Genomic DNA, 25,914 nt, shown 5'->3' on the forward strand with positions numbered 1-25,914 from the left:
AAAAGCAGGTGACAAGCTCAGGCCTGTTAATACAGGATGGGAGAGTACAAGGATATCCCCTGTGTTGCTAGACTGGGAAGCTGAAAGAACATCATGGAAGAAAGCAATGATAAACTCACTTCTCTATTGTTGCTAAGAAAGCCACCTGGATGTGTACGTGTAGTCCCCAAGAGTCAAGTTGCACTCACAACACTCCCTTAGTTCAAGAGACATAAATAAAACAAGTAACAAAATTAAGCCGTATAATCACTTACAAAGTTCATTTGCTGTAAAAGCAAATTGCAGCATTTTAATGCAATGTATTAATTTCTTTGAAATTATCCAACCCTAATTCTGTTTAGCAATGTGGCTATGTAAATAAAGCTTATTTTCAGTGTGGGATATCCAGTTTTATCCTGTCCTTGATTATTAACTTGTAAACTCAATGAAGTTGACAGCCAAATAGTCATGCATAGGATTGCAACCTTTTAATATCTGTAACTCCTGGCAAGTTTTTATTATGATATCTGTTAAACATTGAAGCTTAGTTTATTTAAATCCATTAAAAATCCTTTTGCATTTTTTTCCTTGGCTGGTGTGACCAGGCAGGGCTTTGGAAGTGATGGTCAGTCTTCCCCTTTGACCTGCCTCACCATTTAGGATTGTTCTTAGAGAAATTTAAAGGTACTGCCATTTTTATTTTTTATTTTGCAGATGCACTCTCTCTGACATGCTACAATATTAGAGTTTGCAGCCTTGACTTCTATTAGGATGGATGTGGGAATATTGACAATTAACTGACCTACTTTCGTTGAATTCTAGTCAGACTTCTGAACATTCAGTTTTAATGCAGTGTTTTAAGACAGGCTTCAGATGGATACCCAAATCTCCTTTTCAAAACAAATCTTTACTCTCTTTGAAAATTTTCTCCTGAGATGGTGCTCCTAAATGTCCTTTCTTGATGTAAGCCCCATTAAAATGGATGGGAGTTATCTCAAAATGCATTTGTGCTTTGTTATTTTGGAAAACACAGTTTGTTTGGAACAATTTCATATTATCTATTGCCTATTTTCTAGCAATTTTGTTATACATTTGCTTATTATATGGTATTTGAACTGAGGTCCATATTTCTCCTCCTACTTTATATTAAATTTCTACTTCTCCTTTGCAAACAGTACATTTAAATTAAGACTTGTCAGCCTAGACCTAATTAATGCTCTCACAGTAATGTTTTCATCTTCCAGAGGTGAAATTGACTTAAAGACTGTCCCTCGTGATATGAGTTTAAAGACTGGTTGAGCTGCGGATTTAAGAAAAGTTCCTGTGTTTTGTTCTAATGTTACTGACAAAAAGGCTTCTGTATAATTAAAATAGTTGTATTTGAAACTTAATAAAGTGTATGGCAAGTAAGCATGAAAAGAACTGGAGATATTATAAATGGAAATGTATTTTATTACTGCATAGAACAATTATTTATTTTATGGCTGAATTCAGCTGATACACCATTACAATCACAGTGTGACAGTGAGAAATTTAGGAGTGAAGTAACACAATGGTAAAGAACTACATTAAACTGAATTAAACTGGATGGTAACTGTGCATTTCTTTAAACAATTAAGAGCAAATGTTAAATGGATTGACATTAGGGCCACAGGGCACAAGGGGGTAAGTTTTTAACCCTTTCCTCCTCCTCCTGTTTAAAATACTATTCATTTGATGGAGACTCTTGGTAAGGCATTTCTCTTAGATTCAAAAGGGTCTTCTCTTTAAGGGCAAACAGTAACAGGCAAGGAGAGGTAAGTTCCTTTAATTTCACACTATCAAATGAATAACTAAATAACTCTCTCCACATACCAGATTCTCATCTGGCCCCATGCCTGCTTTTAATTTTTTCTATGAAAAATTCTAACTCTAAGATATGTACAGAGTAATCCTGTGACTATTTCTTAGAAGAATATGCCATTGTGTTTGGGGGAGGGGGTCAATTAGAAAATGCTCGTAGGTTTCCATTCTGAGTTTTACGCCACCAGGTTCTCTTGTGGCAAGCTCATAAAATAGTAAATGCTACCCTATGGAACAGCATGTTCCCTGCAATGTGGGTGGCCTGATCCTGTTGGCCTTGAAAAAGATGGTTTTTCTCCTGGACTTGGACCAGGGATTTGATGAGCCTGGTTTGTAATGGTTAAGAATATGATTGTGGTTGGTCTTGGATGTACTGTTTATTGTTTTCATTTCTCTTGGTTATTGTTTTGGCTTTCTGTTTTAATCGATTCACAGTTCACAAGTTGGGGGGCTTATACGTTGATTAAAAAAATAAAATAGGCTTGTTGCTATGTTTTCAGTTTCAATTCCATGTTTGCAACATGGGAATTGTAGTATTGGTAAGCCTTACAGGATTCTTGTTTAAGCAGCCATTCTCATATGTCCACAGCTGATAATTCTGAGAACTGAAGTCCATACATTTAAGTCCCTGCAAGTTGGGGAGTGTTTCTGTAAAGACTGAGATCATGCATATGAAGTGATCTGAGCACTAAGAAATGTTAAATAAATACTTAATATTTTATTGGCTACAGGTATTGAAGCAAGACATTTGATAAGAGCTGGACACAAAATGCAGTATGTGCAAATAGTTTATTTCCTTTGCATTTGACTTGTCTTAATTTTCCTGGCATGCTAAGTGCTAGATAGAGCTGAAGAGTAAAATCATTAATAGAAAAGCTAAGTCAGAACTAGATTTTAGTTCTCTAAAAATATTCTAGAAAGAGGTCACTTTTTTTTTTTTTTTAAGTTAATAGAGATTTTGTTTCCAGGCTAAAAAGACTAAAAATAAACAGCTGTATAGTACTTCATTAAGCTTACTGCTTGGAGTGATTTTTCCCATTGATTAGTCTCAGGGCTAATGCCAGTTCATTCCTCATTTCATTGCTAATTAACATCAGCTCTGCTTCTGACCATTTGACCGCATTGTATCTATGAATGTGTGTGAACTAGGCAAGAAGCTAGAGTTCCTTCTTATAAAACTGAGAAGAATAACTGCACAGCACATGTTTTTCTAGATTCTTCCTCAGGAGAATATAAAAGCAGAAACAACTTAAATGTTTTTTGAGGAAAACACTAGAAAAACCCCCCTATTCTGTATAGTTAAACTTATGAGAGAAAGGTTATACAGCCTGGATGAGGGATGGCAACTAATGTCATTCATATCTGGGCCCTATGTTGTACCAATTTAATATAATTAACCAAATAATTGGTTAATTTTGTGGGATATTTCTCCTCTTTCTGAATCAACTCAAACACCTTATCTGTAGTACTTTTGCCTCCTTCATATATGCCACATTTAAGAAACTTTCAGAAAAAAAGCACTGCACTTATATGAATTGGCAGATCAATGGTGGAACACCATCACAGCATCAGATGGATGCTAGTGGGGAAATCTCATATGAATGCATCTTCTGTCAGTATCGCTCGGTATACTGACAAAAAGTGGAGCACGTCCAAAGCAAGAGAGACAGCCTTACACCTAGTATTGCATGTGTAATTCTAAAGCTTGGGGTCTTTTGGCCCTAATATGCTGAGCTTCAGGGCAAATATGGACTGCACAGAAATGGCAGGCAGTGCTGCAGTCTTGACTATATTCAATGGCCAGGGCCTTTGGCATTCAAGTCCTTGTGCAGGAGTTGCCTCAATCACTTCTACCAATATTGTTTGTAGCCTTAAAGCTTCAAATTAATCCCTAAACGCTTAGCCTAGGTTTTGGTGTATTGTTCCCTGCAAGCCACATCTCAGTGAAACTTTTCATCCCAGTCATGATACAGCTCTATTAGTCCTAGTGGTACTGGCCATACGTTATGTATCTCATAAGAGTTTCACTGTCTTCCACAGGAATGTGGTGTCTGCCCACAGGGGAGGCTGAGAGAACCAGACCTTGGAATTGCTGTATATCTAAGATTCTTTTAAATACAGGCCAAGCAGAGATATTCTCATTACCAACAATGTCATTATTAGACATTGACAACACAATTTATTCTTAATTGGCAACACAGAACTAGGACTTTTACTAATTGCACTTCATCCTAGTGGATAGGATGTATACAAGAGTCATGAAAAGGCTCAAACATATCATAAATTTAATACAACTTAACAGTAAAATCAGGGCATGTTTCTTGAGCATTTAATTTCCTGCATGTGAGCATGATTTTCAAACCCAAGTGTTGTGTTTGTTTATGTACTGCATTTTTAAACTGCCCAACTTGTTCCTTTCAGATATTCCAAAAATAGCCAGAGTATAAATTATTTTAGGTCACATACTTCAACAATTTAAGAAAAAAGTATCATGAATGGACAAAACTTTGGAAGTTTCCAAAAAAAAAAAAAAAAAAAAGAGTTTCATATGGGATGTGTATTCTGAACACCTTCCAGTTCTTAGGACTGATCTGTGCAGTAGATGAAACAGGATCTCTGCAGGAATAGTGGAAAAAAAACAGGACAGTAAATACTTAAGAGTTCTTGTACTTGTTCTTCCACTTCTGGGGCATAACAATGGATCTAAACCCATCACAGGACAAATTGTCATCTATCTAAATGAGGTATAGGTAGGAGAAAAGCAAGAAACGTTACAATGCAAAGAACAGTTTTGCCAAGCAACTAGCTGTAGATGATGATAAAGGAATGTAATACCAGAATTGGCAATGGACATGTTCTGGGGGGTGGGGGAAATCCCCAATATCTTTAATGAAATTAGTTTGCTCCTGTTCTGGGTGAAAAGGTCAATTTTTCCATAAAATTCAAGTGAATGGGCATTGTAGAAACATCTACTAAACTTGGCATAAAACAAATAACATTATCAGATAGCCTTGGGTCAATTCCAGATCACAGCATTTTGTTTTAATTGAATTGAGTATTGCATTTCAATTTGTGGAAGGTTTTTTTTTTTTTTCCATCTTATTCTTACATCTGGAGGCATTTGTATCTTTGGACTAATCACAAAATCAGTCTTATATAAATCTATCTGTTGGGAATGTTCACTGGAGAGCAAGCATGCCTGAATGATAATCCTCTTTTGCCTGCTTTGGAATGGAATTGTTAGCTCCATTGTTCATTGGTCAGGTCTCCACAAACAATCTATCACTAGGATTGATTTAGTGGGCTTGGGGCCCATTTCTAAAAACATCCAACTAATTTCATTCACAAAGTCAGTTGGGAAAAAAAAACACATATCTTATTTGCTTCTCTGGATTTGATCAGAGTGAAAAAAGGAGATTTTGTCAACCATACCAGGTAGACAAGACAGGAAACACGACCAGATGAGCTAATTCTACTTTATTGTAAGGCTACATTAACAGAATCTTGCAAGTCTGAAAGTACAATTCTCCCTGTTTCCTTTACACCCCAAGAAATTAGGGAGGGTCTCTTCTGAGCCTCTTGCCCTGCCCACTATCCAAGTGCAGACTATACTTGTCTCTTATCTGACCATTCCCTAGGCAGTGTCTCTGGGCCCCTCCTTCCAAGTTCATTCCCACATGCCATTACAGATTTATACAAATAAAGCTGATTGCATGAATAGGTATTAGCAGAACTGGACCATATTTAGTAATTGTCAATGCTTTGAGGTAGGCCAGGTCAGAAAACAGATTCCATTAGGACTAATGGAACTCTATTGTTGCAGGATATAACAACAGAAACTTGAAAACATGACAAGAGATTCTCTCTCTCTCCCTCTCTCCCCCCTCCCCCCCCTCCCCATTATGGCGAAGAAAATCAAGGTAAGGTAATCCTGAGTTTCTTCCTCACCCCCTCCTCCTTTCCAGAGCTAAAGTGGTATTTACATAATGCTTCTCCAAAGCCTTCTTCATTACTGCCTCTACAGTAAACATCCTATCTGCTAGAAAAATTCACAAGTTGCTTTTCCTGTGTAGTCACAATCTTTTTATGAGCCCTTGCTATTGTTCATACTTTATAATTAGTTTATGACTACAACTGGTGGTTTTATTGATTTCTACATCAAAATGTTTGTACCATCTCTTGTACAAGATACCATCTCTTGTACAAGACACAAGATTTCTACATTAGATCTATGTAAAGAATGAGAGTACTTATCTTCAATCTGAATCTTCTAATAACAACATAATGAAAACTGTAATGGCAAGAGTGAAAACAATATTAAAACTTATATAATACAAATCAGAAATGAAAATAATAAAGTAGTAAAAATTAGTTCCAGAGAATTTCTCCTGCATTTTTCCCACCAGTTCTCTTTCGAGTTAATGTAAAAAAAAAAATTACTTTAGAAAGTGTTTCAAAGGGAAGCCATTTGTGACAACTTGTGGTTAAAATACCATTTGTGGAATAAAATAGATGACAATTGTTTAAAAGATTTGCTGAATAAGCTGTTTCAGTGTGTGGTGCTTCCAGATAGAGCGTTCCTAGCATAACTGATCACAGAGTACAGTGCAGTTCTCCCACCTTTTACTTTTGAAACTTTTGAAGGGTGGGAAGAAAAAAGATGGAAGTGGTGGAATAACACAAGAGGATTATATATGGAAGGGGAAGAGATGGGGCCCCTATAAAATCCCAGCCCAATATATATTTACATTGCAGTCAATTACTTGGTAAGTTTATTCAAAAGTAGCCATTATCTGATGGTTGATATGATTCGGAATAGTATAGAGAAGTACTGTTATATTTGCAATTAAGGTCTCAAAAGCAAGAACAAGGGCCACCCTTCGAAGAAGAAGAAGAAGAAGAAGAAGAAGAAGAAGAAGAAGAAGAAGAAGAAGAAGAAGAAGAAGAAGAAGAAGAAGAAGAAGAAGAAGAAGAATACAACCATATTATTTCCATGTAGTAGCTCTTCAGGAGACCTGGCCGTGGCTGATTCTCAGTAGATATTCTTATTAATTTGTCAAACTCATGTTTAATAAATGTGACTTTTTTGTTTACCAACTATTGTGCAGTTTTAACCCTCTGCAGACAGAATTAAAGGACACCATATTTCCCATGGGACAAATTATTCTTACCACGCTTCCCAGTTATTTTGAAGCAATATTGGCTTTTTAAAATAATACACAGCAGACTGTTATAACCCTAGAGTGATTAATGGATTTTGCAATGCAATAGATGGTCACCCAAAGAAGAAGAATACTGTAGTTGTGGTCTGACATGTCATTGCTATATTCAGTACATTTCTCCCTACCCTCAAAATATTTTCTGTTGAGGTTCTAGAAAAAAAAGTTTCATTAGTTAAGCAGCTAGGAGAGAGAGGGAAAAAGGCATTTAACAGTGCAACAGGATTGATTGTAATATGCCTCTTCTTTTTGCAGAAAATCCATTATTTTTGGAGCTATTAAATGATGAAAAGGATTAAGAAAATAAAAGAAAATAAGCAGGACTGTCTTTGTAAATCTAATAAAGATGATAACAGACTATTTTGTCAAATTTGCATATGAATTTAAATCATTCTAATCCATTGGCAAACAGGGTGCACAGTGAAAAGATAGATTTGTACTGGCCTTATCAAGGGATAAAAACCCTATACAATCTTTTGGTAAAGAAATCTTGTTTTCTTTACAAGCTTTCATATGTTTCCATAAAGTCCATATCTGTAGCCTCAGCATCTAGATGTTTGGCATTCTTAAATGTACTTCTTTTCTTTTCCAAAGACAAGCATGTTTAATGGAAGTTGATCCAGTCAGAATACAGTAATAGAGTATATTCTGTGTTATTGTGGCTGATCATCCAAGCTTTTTTGCTGAATCTGTGGCTGATAGGGCTGAGCCCTGAAGCCTGGTAGGAAAGCTTTTCTTCATTCCTGTTCTAAAGTCAGAATTTACTCCAAGCACATGCTCAGGAGCTGATGTGCAGCATAGTTGGTGGCTGTCGGAAGTCCTGATAAATGATTTATCAGCTCAATAGACCCTTATCATTTCTTCAGGGTGTTCAGTTGCTCAAAGTACTTCACGCGCATATGCACTATGCCAACCCAGTATATTAACTTTGGGTAAGACAGTAACTTGCTCTAAATCCTATCCAGTGAGTTCATGACAGAGATAAGATTCAGTCATGGAAATTCCTGACCCATCATGCAATCCCTTTATCTGCCATGCTGTACCCCTTTCTTTAGATAAAGAAAAGGTCTGGATTTGAAACTTGAAGTGTGATTTAGATCTGTGCCTGATATTTATTTAATGCTCAGGTACCTGACTGAGGTGATTGGTTGGGTTGAATCGCTTACTCTTTCAAACCAAAGGCATTGTTGCCCCAATACTTGCAATACTTTGATGGTTTCTAACATACAATTTTCCAGACCATGATGGTCACAGCAACATTGCTATTGAAGAAAATTTTGTTTCATTACTTCATTGTAACATATTCAGTTATTCTCCGAATTGTTTCTTTTAATCAAGATGAGGTTTTCACCAGCTCAGTCATTTAACTTGTGACCTGCCCCTTGCAAGTCCAGTTGGACTAATGTCGTTCCAAAATTAATGTTCTGTGCTTATGTTATTAGCTGGTCATAAGCATTCCTCACTTTGTCAGCTATATTATCCATACTTCTGATCAATTTGTATTTGATGGAGTATTAGAATTAAAATCAGTTCCTTTAATTATTATCTAGAAAACATTATTCAGTTGCTCCATTACTATGAGTCTTAAAGAAAGAGCAAGTTGAAAATTTTCTAAAATGTTGGGATTAGTACCTGCCAGCTGGCATGGATAATATTTTTGGGTGCATAATTTTTTTTTTTGGATAAAAAAATGTTATCTCTGTTTCTTTGTGGGAATTATAATCTACGGCTTACTTTATTTAAAGATTTTTTCTAGGTAGCCTTTCATTCCTTCCACTGTTCTATTCTCTGCAGTATTGCCTCACCACAGAAGCACTTGTATCTCCCTCTGATGGCATCAGTTTCCATTCCATTCACAGTGGTGAGGGATCATATCTCTGATCCACTTAGAAACACAATGATCTCTACCCCTGAGAATGCAAACACTTTCTCAGTCAAATCTATTGATCTACCGTGTTCTATTTCTGGGTTTCCATTCACTCACTTGCTGTTTGGGATGCTAGATATTATTTCTGGGGGAGAGCGAACTTACTTACTAAGAATGAAAAAATCACTTCTGAATAAACTAAATATAGAATTTCAGTGGTACCTAATTTTGGGCACCTTTGGGCTAGGTTGCAGTCTTAATATGTCATGCTGTATTATTTGTTACATGTGATTTTTATTTTTAATGTAATGATGAGTTAGGAAGGTAAAATTGTTTAATGATGATTAAAGTGTTGCATTCTGGCAGAATTTGGCTTAAAACAATAACTGTAGCCATTGAGAAGATTTTCAAGACATTTAAGAGTCTAGCTATGCAACCCTGCTGCTGTCAGTCAATATTATCGGTTACAGTTTAATGGTTTCTCCATCTGATCTAAACTACCCTCTTTCCTGGGAATAATTCTGTTTATTGTTATTTAATTATATATAATATTTATATCACACACACACACACACACACACACACATTGCTGGACTAGGAGCAGAGAGACCCAGGTTCTAATCCTCTCTTAGATATGGAACTATGGGTGATTTGGGGCCAATTGCTCTCTGACAGCCCTAGTTGGGGAAGCCTAAAAATGTCTATCTACCAACCTGCACTGGACCGTAATGGTAGATTATGGACTAAAACCTTCAATGCAGAGGCATCCACTCTGCAGTGGATTGATTTGAGCTGATATTAATAGTAATATCAATGTACATTAATACAGTAAATGCCATCTAAAATAGCAAAATGCCACTCATAATCTTTGAAAATGGAATGGCATATAAGTTGAGAGCCAGTTTGGGGTCGTGGTTAAGGTGCTGGCCTAGAAACCAGGAGACTGAGTTCTAGGCCTGCCTTAGGCGTGAGAGCTGGCTGGGTGACTCTGGGCCAGTCCCTCTCTCTCAGCCCAATCCACCTGACAGGGTTGTGGTTGTGGGGAAAATAGGAGGCAGGAGTATTAGGTATGTTCACTGCCTTGAGTTATATATAAAAAATGTAGGATACAAATCTAATAATAATTACTAATAAAGAATAATACAATAACATCAGCAGCCATGGGTAGTGCAACAGCACCAATAGGGGATGTCAAATGCAATAGCAAATACTGACATTTTCAGTGTGCACCTGAAGTATAACTTTAGTCTTATAATACTTGCCTAGTAGCAAACTGAGAGCTAATATAGTTCTTTCATTAACAGTGTTGTGGAAGTATTTGGTTTCTTACAAAGTAAACTCCATTTTAAACTTGCTTTGAGATAAAAAATGTGAAGCCCCATCTTTTATCTCAAAGCAAGTTTTTGTTAATCAACAAGTAAGGTTTCCAGCGCATGAGTCATTATGGATAAGCTATCCTTTTTCACGAATCGCTATAGCTGCTGTACCAACCTATCCCAGCTCCTTGTCATTGCAGGGGTAATTTATTGCTATCCAAGTTTTGTAACACTTCAGAGTTACTGGAGTCAGGAATCATACCCCATAGCATTTCTGCCTTGCTGGATTTCAGACTTCGTTTATTGCCCTTTATCTAGATCATTTCAGCATCCAGGTGCTGTTCTCAGATTTGCATGACCTTTCCTGATGTGGATGTGAAAGAAAAATACAATATTCTGATAATTATTTTCAGCAGCTTTATACTGCTATTCGATGGCTTTGGAAATATATGATGGTTCATTCTGATATTTTTTGATGCAATTGCCAGGACGTTCAGAGACGCTGCCACGTCAAGGGATCCAGGATTGGCTTAGTTCAGAACCAAATCTGAAATCAGGCTGGGTCTAAGTAAAGAAAGAGTATACGAAACTAGATTGTCATTCATTTCTCAAGTATCTTTCTGATGAAAAAAGAATGTGCAACTGGGCATCATCTTATTTCCTGTGCTATGATCAATACTACTTGTGGATCCAAAGCAGGATTTTTTAGGACTGATCATATAACTACCAGTCTTTGAACAATGTATTCACTATAATCTCTCTCTCCCCTCCGTTTTAATTAACCGTGATATATAGAAATTTAAAAGTGGGAGTGAGCAAATATATCCTTAGTAATTTTAGCACATGGAGCTGTGGGGGCTTGGAGTCTTGGCCATCTCATAACCAACTCCAGCTAAATAAATGACCCCAAACCAATGCTAGACAGTGATTTGAGGATGAATGGAAGCAACAAAATAAACCTTTTTTTTTTGCTGTCCACAATGCCATGCAATAGATATGTTGTATGCTCACTGCATGATGACTTCTCTGCAAGATACACTCTAGCCATAATCCAGCCTGTTTTTGACTCAATTCCCCTGAATACTGAGTGCAAGGTATGAGCAATCATGTTTTTCTCCAGGTTGTTTCCCATGCCTAAACGGATCCCACTTTCTACATCAGAAAACTAAATGCTGAGCAATCAGTTCATAAGATCTACCCTGATGGCATTTCATTTCATATACTTTTTGTCTTCTACCAATATGTCCTGTCTTATCAGGATCATTTCACTTCAGTAGCCTTTCTGTCTCCTTTGTTGAAGTGTGCTCTTATCTGCCAAATCTCTGTTCTCTTTTAAATACTGTTTAAACAGGCTACGTTCCATAGAAGCACAATTGCTTTTTAAATGTTTGATGATGATGTTACTTATGTTGTAGTATAACTTTGTGTGTGTATTGCAATGCATCCAAGTTAATGCTGTTGGCCTGCTTTTGAAAAAGCCATAGTTAGACAGCCATGACCCTGTCAATGCACATAATTGAAGCCAAGAATAGAAGCAAGTACTTTGCCTATTTTGTTCTGGGGGTATGTATGTCTATGTGTTTTTTCAGTGTGTTACCCTAATAAAGTGATAAACAGGAAGCAGGGCAGCACTAACAAATCTGTAGAGTACACTGAGAAGTTTCAGATCACAAAACTATGACTTGCCTTAAAGTTAGCAGGAAGGATAAAAGTCATGAAAGCTTTCTTGAATATTTAAAAAAAAAAGGCAGCAGAGGTAAGTCAGTAAAAAGATAGTTCCAGAGTTTCCACCTACATTTTGTGCCCAGTAAGATAATTAATCTTGATGGTGGGCTTTTTGTAATGATCCTTGAAACAGATTTTAAGATTAAAAGAATGAAGGCAGTCCTTCAGATTACATGTTTCACAGTCATCTAGGATTTAAAGCCAGAAGTTTGAATTGTTAACTAGTGCAGTTGGTGTAAAATTATGTGTCTGTATTTGTTTGTATTTATAATCACCCAAGCAATCATGTTCTGTACAGGTACCTCCCACTGGGTTTCTTGTTAAGATATATCTCTGAGCTTTTCACAATGTGGCAAGATGGAAATCCCATCTGTTTCAGTGATAGGTCCTAACAATGTATAACCATACAAAAGGTGAAACGGCAACATTATTTTTTGCAAGAAAATTAAACACAGCAGTTTTCTGCTTTGCAATCTAGCAACTCTCTGACTAAAAGAGTAAAGCAATTTAATATGTTTAAAAGGAGTTGAGATGGCTGTGTGTAAGGTGGTGGGGAAGAATTATCTCAAAACATGGCCCCTAACATCCAGGTTAAGAATCAAGAGCAACATTTCAGCTGCAATAGAAAAAGTCTCAGAGGTAGTTCTTTGTTCTGAATAAACACTAAGTTACACTAAGCCTGGGATCTTCTCGTGTGATGCCCAGTGTACCCATACATACCTCCTTTGGTATCCCTTAGGCTCCTGCCCACCTCATTTTTTTAAAAAATCATTTTAATTAAAAAAAATCAGACAGATGGCATGCTGTGAAACAGAATGCCAGCATCCAGTATTATATTGATTTTCAAGAGTTTCTTTGTTCCTGAATAGGGCCTATAGAAATGAGAGAGAGAGAGAGAAAAAGTACTCTGGCATGCAATACTGCTGAACCTGATATTAGAACTGATTCAAAATCAGTAGGTATTCCCTAATTATGTAAGTTAAAGCTTGAATCCTGCTTTCTCAACCATCTCTTCACAATTTCCTGGTTGGGATATAAATCATCTTCTCAGGGAAGATTGAGCCAAAACAGAAATTGGGTAGCCATATCTTTTATTTTATCCCATTATTTTAAATATTCCTCCCCATTTTAAGCATTCCTGTTATTCTAAGCACTCCTTGCTTTATGTGACTTCAATGTGTTTGGAAGTCTTGCTGCACACAAATAAATTATGCATCTTTTCAATCAACATAAAAATATGGTATTTTCAAGACTGCCAAGAAAAGGTTTCACAAAGTACAATCAACAGTTCTAGTGTGCTAATTTTAAAAGATGTAATTTTGAAATGCACTTGAAATTGAAGAGTTGCTGTGAGATTTAACATTAAAATTGCATAAATTAACTGAACAGCCCATTAGTAGAATGCCATCAGAATCAGATGATCAGTTCAGAAAGTTATATGACTTTCCTGTTGCTGTTAAAAACTACTATTCCAAAATACTGTTGGACATCAATTGTTCTACTTCTATGTTACATGGATCTTGCTCTGCAGAATTTCTTTATAAGCACCGAGACATCTCTGACAAAAAATAATCTGGATGTGACAATGATCCCTATGTTGGCTGATGGCCCATCTCTGAAATTAAAATTTAAGTGCAACTGACAGAAAAATAATTTGCAGATCAAGCTTCATATGTAATAATCTGGCGAACCCCAATCGAAGTTTGTGCATGATGCTTCTAGAACAGAAAAGAACAGAACAGAATAGAATCTTTATTGATTTAGTCATTTGACCATATCAAAAGTATAAAACCAATACAAGTAAACAAGTAAATACAAAGAAAACAGTAAGGTGTATTCATAGTAAGTTGTCACTCTACAGTTAACTCCAATCTGATCTGGTCTTCTTCAAAGTGGCCTTTGATATAATGCGTGCAGTCTTACTAGTGTTATATAGGTTTGTTCCCTGTAAAAAGTAAGAGAGTTTCTCTTGAGCGCCCCAGTGTTTTTTAGTTTTTAAATAAGAAATCTAAGCAAACAGTCCTTTCTGCAGAATAAGGTTTGCAATCAAAGAGGATATGTGCAATATCTTCAACAGCTGTTGCACCACAGATACACAGCCTTTCTTCAAATGGAACTCCATGAAACCTCCCGTATTTTACCATGGAATTCAAAACGAGTTCTAGAAAAAGTTGTTCTAAGATGTCGAGGCATATATGTTGTTAAATACTTTTCTAACTGGGAGGCTGATTTGTGTTGAGCCAGCTACTTCAAGGCCTTAACATGTTTAAGGGATGCAATATCATCTTGGGCAGCCACATCTATGACCTTTTGTTTGAAACTTTTCTTGGCCTTCAGATCTGATTGGATTGGGTATTGGATGGAGAATCCATATTGTGAGTTGGCATTTGAAAGTTGGGCAGCCCAAGTGTGGGAAGGCATATTATGCAACTGTTCTTCAAAACAAAGCTTGGGTAATCTATCTGGGTCCATAGATAAGAACTTCAGCCAATAGTTGAATACTTTAATTATTAGATGGTTTTGTATAGGGGGTATACCCAACTCTGCCCTTACTGCTGGAGTTGGTGTAGGCTTGTCTACCCCAAGATACATTTCAAGAAAGTGGACTGTATCTGTTCCAATAAGGGGGCATATACTGTATATATCCCCACAGTTCTCCATCATATGTAATCATTGGGACTATTTTGCTGTGGTATACCTTTATGACTGGAATTAGGGAACCTGCATAGCTGTGGTTGGTGAGCTGCCTTACAGCACAGGCTGTAGTCCTTAAAGAAGTCCTCTTAAAATTTGGGAGCCAGGAACCTATTTCTGTAAAAACAAGTTCCCAATCTAGGCTCCAGTTATACCTAGTCCACCTCTTCTCGAAAACAACTACCTTGGTTTTGGACTTATTGATGTTCAGGTAGTTGAATGTACAGTATGAACTAATCCTGTGCAGCAGTCTTCTCATCCCTACCTGGGTGTATGTCATCAATACCATGTCATCTGCGTAAAGCAGAATATTTACATGTTTATTTTTAGCTTTAGGTATATGGATATTGGTTGAATGAAGGGACTTTGAAATATCATTAATGTACAGATTAAACAAAATGGGAGCCAACATACATATTTGTCTGACCCCTTTATTGGTACTAATTGTCCCTGTTAGGAAACTATGTGCTCCTGTGCGTACCCTTAGGCATGAGTTGAATATAATGCCTTGATTAAAGAGAGGAGTCTGGGACCCATGCTCAGATCCATAAGTTTCTTCCAAAGAAGGTCTCTATTTAATCAAATGCTGCACTGAGATCTGTAAAAGTTTTATACAGTTGGCTCCCTTTAGCTGTGTATTTCTCTATTAGATGACATACAATAAAACAGTTACCAATAGTGGAGTGACCAGACCTAAATCCAGTTTGCTCTTCGGGTAGCAAGCCCTTTTCAATTACCCAGTCCTCAATCTTATTTGGCATACAATTTTGCTACAATGTCAATTAGACTAATCAGTCTATAATTTGAGGGACCACCCTTATCACCCTTTTTTGTAAATGGGGACCACTATAGAGAGCTCCCAACCAGCTGGAATTTGTCAGGAATTATTTATATGAATAAATAAACCTGCACGTAAGGGAGCCCACCAGTTATTGTAACATTTGAATAATTTAGGGGGTAGAAGATCTTCCCCAGGAGCCTTATTGGACTTTAGAGTCTGAATGAGACCTCTAGTCTCCCATTCAGTCACCGGAGGCCAGGGTGGGGAGGGACTACAGGCCTTCTGTAGGTCATTTTGTGAGTCCTCTAGTCCACTGCAACTTGAGGCCGTGAATAATTGGCTGTAATATTCCTCCCACATGGAGGAAGGTATAGGGATGTGCAGAGAGAACCTTTGTTCCCACAATATTCTTGCAACCGAATGCCAAAAATAGACTGGGTTTGGGTTTTGGGCTGCTAACTCTAAATTTAACCAGAGAGAAGACAAATGGTGAGACTTCTTGCACTTGATAGTTTTCTTGTACTCTTGTCGAAGCACTAACATGGCAGCATGCTTATTACTTGATGGATAGTTCGATGCTAAACGCATAGCTAGCCCTAATCTTTTTCTCAGGGAATGACACTCTGAGTCAAACCAATGAGGGCCTTTTATCTGAGACTAAAATTCAGCAGCACATATACTAAAATTAGAACAATACAGAGAAGATTAGCATGGCCCCTGTGCAAGGATGACACACAAATGATGCTTCTAGAAGTAAGCCTTCAACTGAATGTACTTGAGATGGAACATTAACCTGACTAAATGAATACTTTATTTTCATGGGTTGAGTTCACACATTGTGTTTACTTATAGTTGGCTATAGATTAACATTAACCATAATCTATGGTTTAAAAACCATGATAATTAGGTTTGTACATATTATGCCTTAGTGTGTGTGATGCATGAACCTGTGTGCTTAACTTAAGAGGAAAATAAAGCTTGTTTTGTAAACTGGGGTTCTTATATCTGATATAGAGGATGCTTCCCTTCCACTCTACTTGTTACATATTCATAAAAGATAGGATTAATTAAACAACAGAAGTTGTTTAACATGATGCATATGAGGTCACTATACCCTGCTCCTGCTTTCTGTTTTCTATGAAGAAGATACTCCTATCACACTAGCAATAGAGGAGAAATTGTGATGGAATGGAATTATGAAGGCCAGGCTCAGGGAGATAAGCATTTTCTTAGCTTGCCGCAGGAGTGTGGGAACTACAAGAGGATGAGACTGGCACCTCCCTGAGGAATTCACACTGTTGTGGCTGGCTGACTTGGGACCTGGGGTTTCAGTCTGGGAAGATTCTTGCTAGAGGTTGTAGCTAATAAACATAGCTGAACTGATTTTGCATTGTCTCTTGGAGTTCCTTGGGCTAGGCCTGACAGAAATGCAGGTAGGCTAAGACAAGGCGTACCTAGATGGACGTTATGCAAGATCAGAAATTTTTGCAGAGATAAACCTGCCATAACCTGCGTATATTGGTTCAACTATTGTCTGCCAGTAACATTCCTGAATATACTTAAGTAGGACTAAGTCTCTGTGGGTTTAGTGCAACTTTCTTCTTAGGCAACTAAGAAATCAGGTGGGTTTAATATTTTAGTTGAGATACACAGAGACAATGTGACAGATGATTGCCTCACTTTATGCTGGTCTATGACTGTAATAAAGATTTGATTTGATTTGATTGCCTCACTTCAGCACACAACAGCACAATTCTTCCCATATCGATTTAGATGCTGCAGTAAAGACTTAAGGGTTGGATTTTTACAATATGCTAAATCAAACTTGGTGGGGGGGGATGGTTGTTTCATTTTGTTTTTGTTTTGTGGCTTACAGTAGTTTGTTGTGTGAATCCAGCAAGCATTGGTTATAAACCAAAATTATGTTTTAGTATGTTGCATTGCAGCCAGCTTTGGCTTATTCAGTGTCTAAGTAAATCATGGCTTAATATATTTTGTGTACACAGTCATAGACAGAAATTCTGTTGGCATATGTTTCCCGAGCATTACATATCTGTTGTAGAAAAAAAACCCCACTCTCTTTTATTATTCAATTACTTTAAAAATTTCAGAAAAAGAGCACAAGTGATTTTAACACCGACATTGGGATTAACAATATTTGGATGGTATTTGATGAGCAAACTAAGCCTATACATGTTTACTCAAAAGTTCAGCACAGCTGACCTCAAAATAATGTTGCTTAAAATGGTAAATTTAATCTCCATTTAAGACTGCAACATGAGTATTCCATTTGTCTCTCACTCCTAAGGACTATCTATATTCTTCTCATATTCTATGTAGTCTTATGATGATTTCCACTAAGCATTTTCCTATTTTGAGGCAGGTAATGAGGAAGAATGAATAATGGGCATTTCAGGCAGTTGCTATAATACAGCAGTAATAAAAGGGTTACTATAAACCATGATTAAATATGATTGGTCAGCAAATTATTAATTATATAATTTATTTTTTGTTTTACTGCATGGGAGGGAGAGAGGTGTGATTAGGTTTTTTTTAATTCATGTATCAATATAATTTGATGGGCTTGCGGAACTATGAATCTTGAGGATGGTTTGCTACACTAACTTTAGCAGTATAGCATGTCTTGGACCAGCTTTGGATGGTTCTGAGATATGGAGTCCTTGGTGCTCTCTGAGGTTGTTTGTTTGCTTGCAGACATTTCATTATCTGGCTAGGTACCATCAGCAGTGCACTGATCAAACAACCAAAGCTCAGAGAGCACCAAGGACTCCACAGTTCAACCCTGAGCTACATATATTCTCTTCTATTGGTTCTGAGATAGATGGACTAGTGATTTTATTCAGGATAAGGCAGCTTCTTACTTTCATCCCTTCCCATATAAATGACTTGTGTTCTGTGAATTGTATTTATCAAAGAGAGACGGTCAGTTGACAATATGAGAGGCATGCAGAATTCATCTATTCAGTTAGGTTGTGGTGATGTCCAAACTGATTCTTCCATCGTTAGGATGGAATTCAGATCCAAGGTAGATGCAACAGTGTTCCTGAAATACTAATCATACTAATTTTTATGTCTAATACAACATATTTATTACTCCTTACAGTACTCATTTATGACACACACACACATGCCACTTGTTTAAATTTGCTTAGCATATTGTTAGGGCAACATAACAACTTTAGATCTTGCCAGCTTGGACTGATGAAGTTAACAAGGAGAGATACTTTATTCATTAGGTATATCCTTTGTAGCACTTTATAAAGTCACAATTTTGTTCATCACTTGAAATTTTTAGTCCTTATTAAACATTATAACAGATACTAGTAATATATAGTATATTAGACTGATTTAGAGAAATTAATTATAACTATACTTCCTTTTGAAGAATTTTCATGCTGCTTAAAAAAGTTTCCATTTCTCTCTTCTCATTTCAGTTAATGTGACAAGCAACTTACATTACTTATACTTGGTAACTGCAACATTTTACTAGTATATATCCATTAAAGAGAAATGAGGCACAAAGTTCTATTGCAACAGTTTTAATGCACACTAAAGTTGGCTTTACATTGTTTTTGAGATTAAGAATGCTCCTGACTCTTTTTATAGAAAGTATTGGAACTGAAGGTAAATTTTATCCCCCATAAAATGTGCAGTGAAAGACTCATTCAGAGAGATCTATTAGAATTCAGCGTTTCTGTTTGTGCCTTTCTTACTCCCTGTAGACAGATGGGTTTTATTCATCTCTACATGAAAAGTGCCACTGCTAATATGTAAATTCTTCTCTGTGTTTGTGTGGCAGTGAATAGAATGATTTATTACAAAATGTAAGTAATATTAAGTAAGAAAGAGCTATTAATAAAATTATATTAAAATGATGCACCCCCGTGCTATTTCTGCGGCCTTTCAAAGCTTGCAGTCTGTGGATACTACAAAGACTGGTATTTGGAAAACTCCTTATTGTGCAGTTTCTGTAAAGAGAGGTGGCATGACTTTCAACACTCAGAAGATTTTATTGCAGAAGTCACCAGTATGGTCTTCCCTCCTTTGGCTCAGGATAAACTAAGTAGCATATACAGGGACAAAATCTTCCGGGGCAATCACCTTGCTCTTTCACATACTTTAAAACACTGACAGTGCAGTGGTTTAGGATTGAAATAATAGTTGATAAGAAACTGACAATTGGGTCTAGCATTTTGTAAGCCACTGAATAAGATGACCCTCTTCCTTGGCTTCTGCTTCTTTTGCTTCTGGATCCAACTCCCACTGCCGCCAGTACTTTGGAATATCCAAATTATATTATGGCATGGGTGGACCTGGAAGGACAGTCTGACAAAACTAAGTGCTGCAGTGGAGTGCTGGAGACTGAAGTCCCTTTCTCACTTGGAGACATGGTGGAAAGATTAAGGACAATAAGAAACCCCTTGAATGAAGTTGAAGGGTGAAATTATGCCACCTGATGCCTCTCAAACAGTGATGAAGAAGGCCAACACAAAAGGTTCAGCAGAAATGCACTTTGGATCCTCCCTGTAAATTTGGGCACTTTTGTCTTGGAGAAAAGTACTGAGTCGACATGCAGAAGAGGTTGCTATTGCATCTCCTTGTTCCTGTCACTTGCTAGTTGAGAGGAAGATAAGGAGCAACGAAAACAGAAGCAGGACCCCATAAGCTTGTCCACAGAAACAAACTGAAGGCAGAAATGGGAGACAAATTCATGCATCCCTGTAATTCACATTTCCAAAGCAATATAGGAACCAAAAACACTGTTATAATTCAGTAATTTCATGCGTCCAAAGATTGTGAAGCATTTCTCCAATTAAAAATGATTAGAAAAAAGTATATGTTAGGGAAATGTATGTATTAGTAAAATAAAATACCTGTGATGCTATTAGAGAAAAATGTAAAAAATGCATACATTTAGGAATAAATCACACTCCTGTATATTATTTTTGAATGTATGTATATATGTATGTATGTGCGTATGTGTGTTCGTGTGTGTGTGTAATTAATCTCCAGGTTCAGAAATGAGAAGAAATGAATTTAAGATCAGAAAAATTATAAACTAAAAAAATTCTGAAATGGATAGTTTTGTCTAAATTAAATTAAATTAAATTAAATTAAATTAAATTAAATTAAATTAAATTAAATTAAATTTTTATTTTATTTTATTTTATTTTATTTTATTTTATTTTATTTTAAACCTTTTCCTTTTATTTTAAGATTTCAGATTTAGTAAGTGCTTAATGATGATGACTTTGATGCTGGTTTTCATTCCTGGCCTACATCAATTTACCAGACACCCCTGGAATTTATTTTTAAAGAAGCAAATCACATTAGTGGTCCCACATATTTTTTTTAGATCAATCAATCTTAAATTATATGAATATTTCTCCAGTTCACCAAGACAAGATAAAGATACAGAACTCCCCTAATTTCTGCTTTGTTTTGCCCATTATAGTGTTAGATGCTGTTAACTTTAGCCAGTAATTTCTTGTATGCTTACAGTATAGTATAAGCAACATACAGTGTTATACTGTGTATGATGTATCAAAATGTTTATGGGTATCCTTTTCACAGGATTGTAGGAAAACTCTGTGTGCAGCTTTTGTACATAGAGCAGAGGTCATCAAAGCAGCACTTACAGGAATCATGTATCTGCTATCCCCCTAAACAGTATATACAGAACTCTCTAAATAAAATGTATTTTTAATGACTGCAATTATACAAGTTTGCTATATGTTACATGTTTTCCATGTTTTTGTATGAGATCTCATGGACTTTGGTGAACTTGCAAGTTTTGAACCAATTTTTGAAAAATTCTTGTGTAATACCCTAAAGTAAAGCACTGATTTTTCAAACCTGGAAATGTGAATGGGTAAACCTGGTAGAACTTCATTCACAAGTCTTATGAATGGGGAGAAGGACATGTGGAATCACTGCCATACCTGAAGATATTTTTAAAAAATAATTTGGTAGAAGTGTTGAGACAAAAATGCAAATAAGTATGAGGGCTTGGTTATACTCCAGGAAGATATATCCTGTTTTCTAGGGCAATCCCTACCTTTGATGACTGTCCTTGATAAATCACTTTTTCCATTTTAGTTTTTATTCTTTGTCTTTGAAGATGCCCATCTTTTTTTTCCTTTTCTGTATGTCTGTGCATGTGTGTGCATGCATGCACATGTGAATATATGTCTTCCTATTAGCATAAATTAGGTTTATAACTTGGTATAGTCACATCAGGAGAGTACATTTAATGCCAAGGGGTGGTAATCAAACTGATATTTCAACATAATTACTTCAGTTTGAATGGATTGTAATAGTATCTAGACTTTTTTTTTCTTTTGAATTTAGGGTATATTTCGTGCCCCTCCATCCCCGCTCCCATTTCCTCATTGAATACACTGATAAGATTTGCTGCTGATTAACCTAGGGCAGCCTTGCAGGAGACACTAGGACAGGTTTGTCTGAAAATAATATTCACAGGATAATAATATCAGTGATAAAATGACAGCCATGGCAATTGCCTAGAGAGGTAAATTGTAATGTACTGTATAAGCAGTAAACATTTTAACAAATTAATAAATCTAGAGAGAGACTTCCTGTTATTCACTATTCATTTTCATTTAACTGTGGTACCAACCAAAGGATGCCAAATACAGGTAATTTGGTTTTTTAATGGCTGTTGTGCAGCCTTTAAAGGCACATAAAGTTGGAACTAAAGTTGGCGGTTTTTATTTATGTCTCTCTCTCTCTGTGTAACATATTCATGTGTTTTATAATAAAGTTCTGCAGCCCTTCAAGGTAGATTTGATCAGGAAACAGATACCACAAGGATTGAAAGAATTCTACTGTATTGTTGTAGGGCAGTGTTGTCCAAACTTGGCCACCTTAAGATAAGTGGACTTCAACTCCCAGAATTCCCCAGCCAGCATGGCTCGCTGGGGAATTCTGGGAGTTGAAGTCCACCCATCTTAAAGTTGCTCAGGTTGAGGAACCCTGTATGACAGGGTCAGTCCATGAGCATTTGCTTATTTGTATGGGAGAACTCCTTGCAATATCTTCCTCAGCTAATAACCTTACCTGAAGAGTCTGCTTCTTTATTCATTTACCCTGCTTAATTCAAAGTAAGGCCAACCTGCAGTGCATATGTGTGGTTCCTCGCTTGCAAATTAGTAGGGAGCTGAGTAGAGAAAGCTATTCTTGCAACTATCTCAAAAGCAGAAGGAAGCAGCGCAAGGTGTGAATGGATGAATGAAAGAGATGCTCCAGCTCCGTTGATAACACAATGGAGAAGTTATTAGTGCGTGATGGTTTAGTTGGCTACACAGAGCCCAAATATGGTTATAATTAAACAGGATAGTAGAGATTAACATTATATTTGTAATGTAATGTAGTTGTGTCACATGTATACATTATGTAACGACGGTAAGCATGCAACGCTGTGTGTCAGGCTATATAAGAAGCTGTATGCAAACTAAACAGTTATTTTGTGGTCTTCGGAAAGACAGGGAATATCACATACATTTGATCCAGGGGCCATGGGTTCTGAAGGCACAAGGATGAATCCTTGTGAGCAGATTCCTTTGTAACTTATGTAACTTGTGATTTCACAAATACAGCTTTGGGAGAGGAGAATACAATTTCACTTTAAGGCAATGGCATGTATGTAGACCGCCATTTGGAGCGTTCCAAAATGTAGGAGTATTGTTTGACTCCTAACCGCAATTTAATCATCTTCATTCCTAAGGCTAATATATAGATGTCAGCCAGACTTCCATTTTGTTATCTGAGTTAGTCAAGGCATAAACCTGTAAATGTGCCCATCATTACATGCTTTATGTGTTTTGTTGTCTCTTCAGAACATACACAGGGCTGGGACTGTTTTTAAATGCGTTTAAATTTAATTTTCAGCCCATGATAGGAACTTCTCTATTCTCATTCTTTCCATTGCCAGAAGTCTCTGAGAAATAAACTTGTTGCAGTTCTGGCATTTACCTTTCCCTTGGGTGTTTTTTATATTGTGTTTCAGAAAAACATGAACCACAGATTTTTTAATGCTTATTTTTAAATATATGGACAGTATTATTGGTGCATTTCCTGAAATGTGTCCAGAATTTAGACCTCGAGGCTATGCAAGTACTGGTGTGAAATTGGTCCTAGACAGTTAATAAATTCTGAGCAGTAATGCATAAATCAACCATGGGTATTTTTTCAAACTACTCCTTTTTTTTTTTTTAAACAGGGATACACGCAAGAGAAAAATGTCTTAGGAGAATTGTTCTATATAATTTCAAAGAATAGAGGAAAGAATCTAGCAATACCCAGAGCTGGTTAGCAGATTGTCATTTTGGGGCTTGATGTTCCTGAGTTTAATTGTCTTTCAGGCGAACAATGGCAGGCACTCTCTAGCGTGCCATGTGAGCATGATAAAAAGGGGCTGTTCTTGCATAGCAATGCCCTTTTTTTATTATTAGCGTAAAAAATTAGCAAGCTGGAAGTCGTTAGAAGGAGTTCCACTGGCATTAATTGTAATGCAGCTGGAATGTGTTTGCAGACCAGTGCAGCAAGACAATAGCAGCAGGGGGAAAAAGCAATATTAATAGGCTTTTACTTGTATCATTTTAGCAACCCCTTAATAAGGTGTCTGCTGTCAACTGGAATTTATTAAAAAAAAGAAAGATATGGTAATTGATGTATTACAGTAAGTGTGGATGTGGGTTCGGCTTGATTAATGTCTGAATTGACTTTATAAGGCTTTTTAGCTCGTTCTTCAGATATGGCACAAACCCACCATAAACTTATTGTAATGGGAAAACAGCCTGAAAATTTCTGATATCTCCTGCAGTTACTAAGTCCATCTGTCCTTCCTTTCTACCTTCCTGCCTTCCTGCCTGCCTGCCTTCCTTCCTTCCTATGCAATGCTTAAAAAACTTAGAAGCAGATTTTTATTCTGCTCTCCAGGGCTAGTTTTTCAAAGGTTAAATAAGTTTTACTTGCCTATGCCTCTATTTCTTTGCTGCTGAGGAAGATCAATTTTAATTTTACATCAATGGTTTGCATGTTTTGTTGGATGAAGCACCTTATAGTGTTCATATAATTTGCTAAGTATACTTTATTGTTTTGCATAATAAGTTACTGTATATTTGGGTTGAACTCATTTCCATATATAATAATACATTTTAAAAGTGAGTATTGCCTCTCTCCCCTTGATCTAAATCAAATTCATATTTGATTTAAATGGAATGATGAAATCCTGTCGTGTCTATCTGCCAACATAAATGGCTGAATGAATACCCCCTCTACATCTCTCTACCCCCAAAATTTGCACTGGAGTTCTGGGGGTTCTCCAGAGCAAATTTGGGGGTGGGCGGGTGGAGGGAGGTTCAGAGGGGGAAAAAAGAAGAGGAAATCCCAGATACACAAGATAGCTTGCTTACCTGATATAGAGGCAACTTATCAAAAACCTTCTCTGTCTGTGAAGCAGTTTCAGTGAGAATTTTATATGAAATTTCATTAGGCTCTGTAAAACCCACCTTCAAAATAACAGTCACATCAGCTACTTACAGGCATTAACAAAAGGCAATTAGCCGAAAAGTCATCTCAAAGAAGGGACATATGCTTCTTAATGTTTTTCATGTGTGAACAAATGTTTGGGAAATTGTCCAGATTTGAGCCAAGGGAGACATTTTTTTCTTACTATATAAGGAGTTAAGTCTGACTAAAGTAGGAGGCAATAGATTAAAAATATGCTTCTTGGTATCCTTGGGACGATAGCTTTGTCACTTTGATACTTCAGACACTGTCAAATTTCTGAGGGTTTGCCTATTGTGGAGATGGATTGGCAACATCAAACCTACATCTGTGCATATCTGGGATCCAGGTGTTTGAGCTTGTAGCTGCCAGTCAGTCAGTGGGCAATGTGTTGAAGAAAATATATGCAGATGTTATTCAGAAAAGTTATTCAATCACTTTGAATAAACCGTTATTGCTTACAGCAGGATAATTATTTGTTGGTTAAAGAGCGAGATTTCTGGCAACCCAATCTTTAGTTTGGCACTTCGACTAAAACCTATTTAGATATGTTTTCATAGGAATGTACATTATGTAAATTATTTAAAATTAATGACTGCATGTTTGCATGCATTCAGCTGAATGTGGAACTCACTAACAACCATGACTTTTTAATTTGATGTGAGGCAATATAAAGATTTTATTCATAAAGGGATATTTATATGTTGTGGACTGTTACAATGTTATGGTAGTCATGCGTATATAAACTATCCTTATGGACAAACACTTGATTAGACATATGAACACGATATTGCAGTTAGCAGCTATACAGACACATACACACACAGTATATATATATACTGTATACACACACACACACACACACACACACAGTGTGTCTGTGTGTCTATATAAAGTGAATAACAGACGTGCTCTTTCCTGATCCAGGATAACATATGG

The 25,914-nt window shown here is 36.6% G+C and overlaps 1 protein-coding gene, 1 long non-coding RNA gene and 1 other non-coding gene across 6 annotated transcripts in view; 2 read left to right on the top strand and 1 right to left on the bottom strand.

The window, feature by feature from the left end:
• Nucleotides 1-25,914, top strand: part of ESRRG (estrogen related receptor gamma) — a 439,525-nt gene that overhangs the window by 114,039 nt on the left and 299,572 nt on the right. The window lies entirely within an intron of this gene.
• Nucleotides 1-25,914, bottom strand: part of LOC112543287 (uncharacterized) — a 102,924-nt gene that overhangs the window by 70,828 nt on the left and 6,182 nt on the right. The gene's annotated exons all lie outside the window — the stretch shown is intronic.
• Nucleotides 16,077-16,186, top strand: LOC112543403 (U6 spliceosomal RNA). The gene has a single exon (XR_003086671.1). It is a non-coding gene; the product is annotated as a U6 spliceosomal RNA (small nuclear RNA).

This window comes from Python bivittatus, unplaced genomic scaffold (assembly GCF_059951505.1).
Source record: "Python bivittatus isolate LINGU-HERP-01145 unplaced genomic scaffold, Pbiv_v1 ctg000020_np1212, whole genome shotgun sequence".
Lineage (NCBI taxonomy): Eukaryota > Metazoa > Chordata > Lepidosauria > Squamata > Pythonidae > Python > Python bivittatus.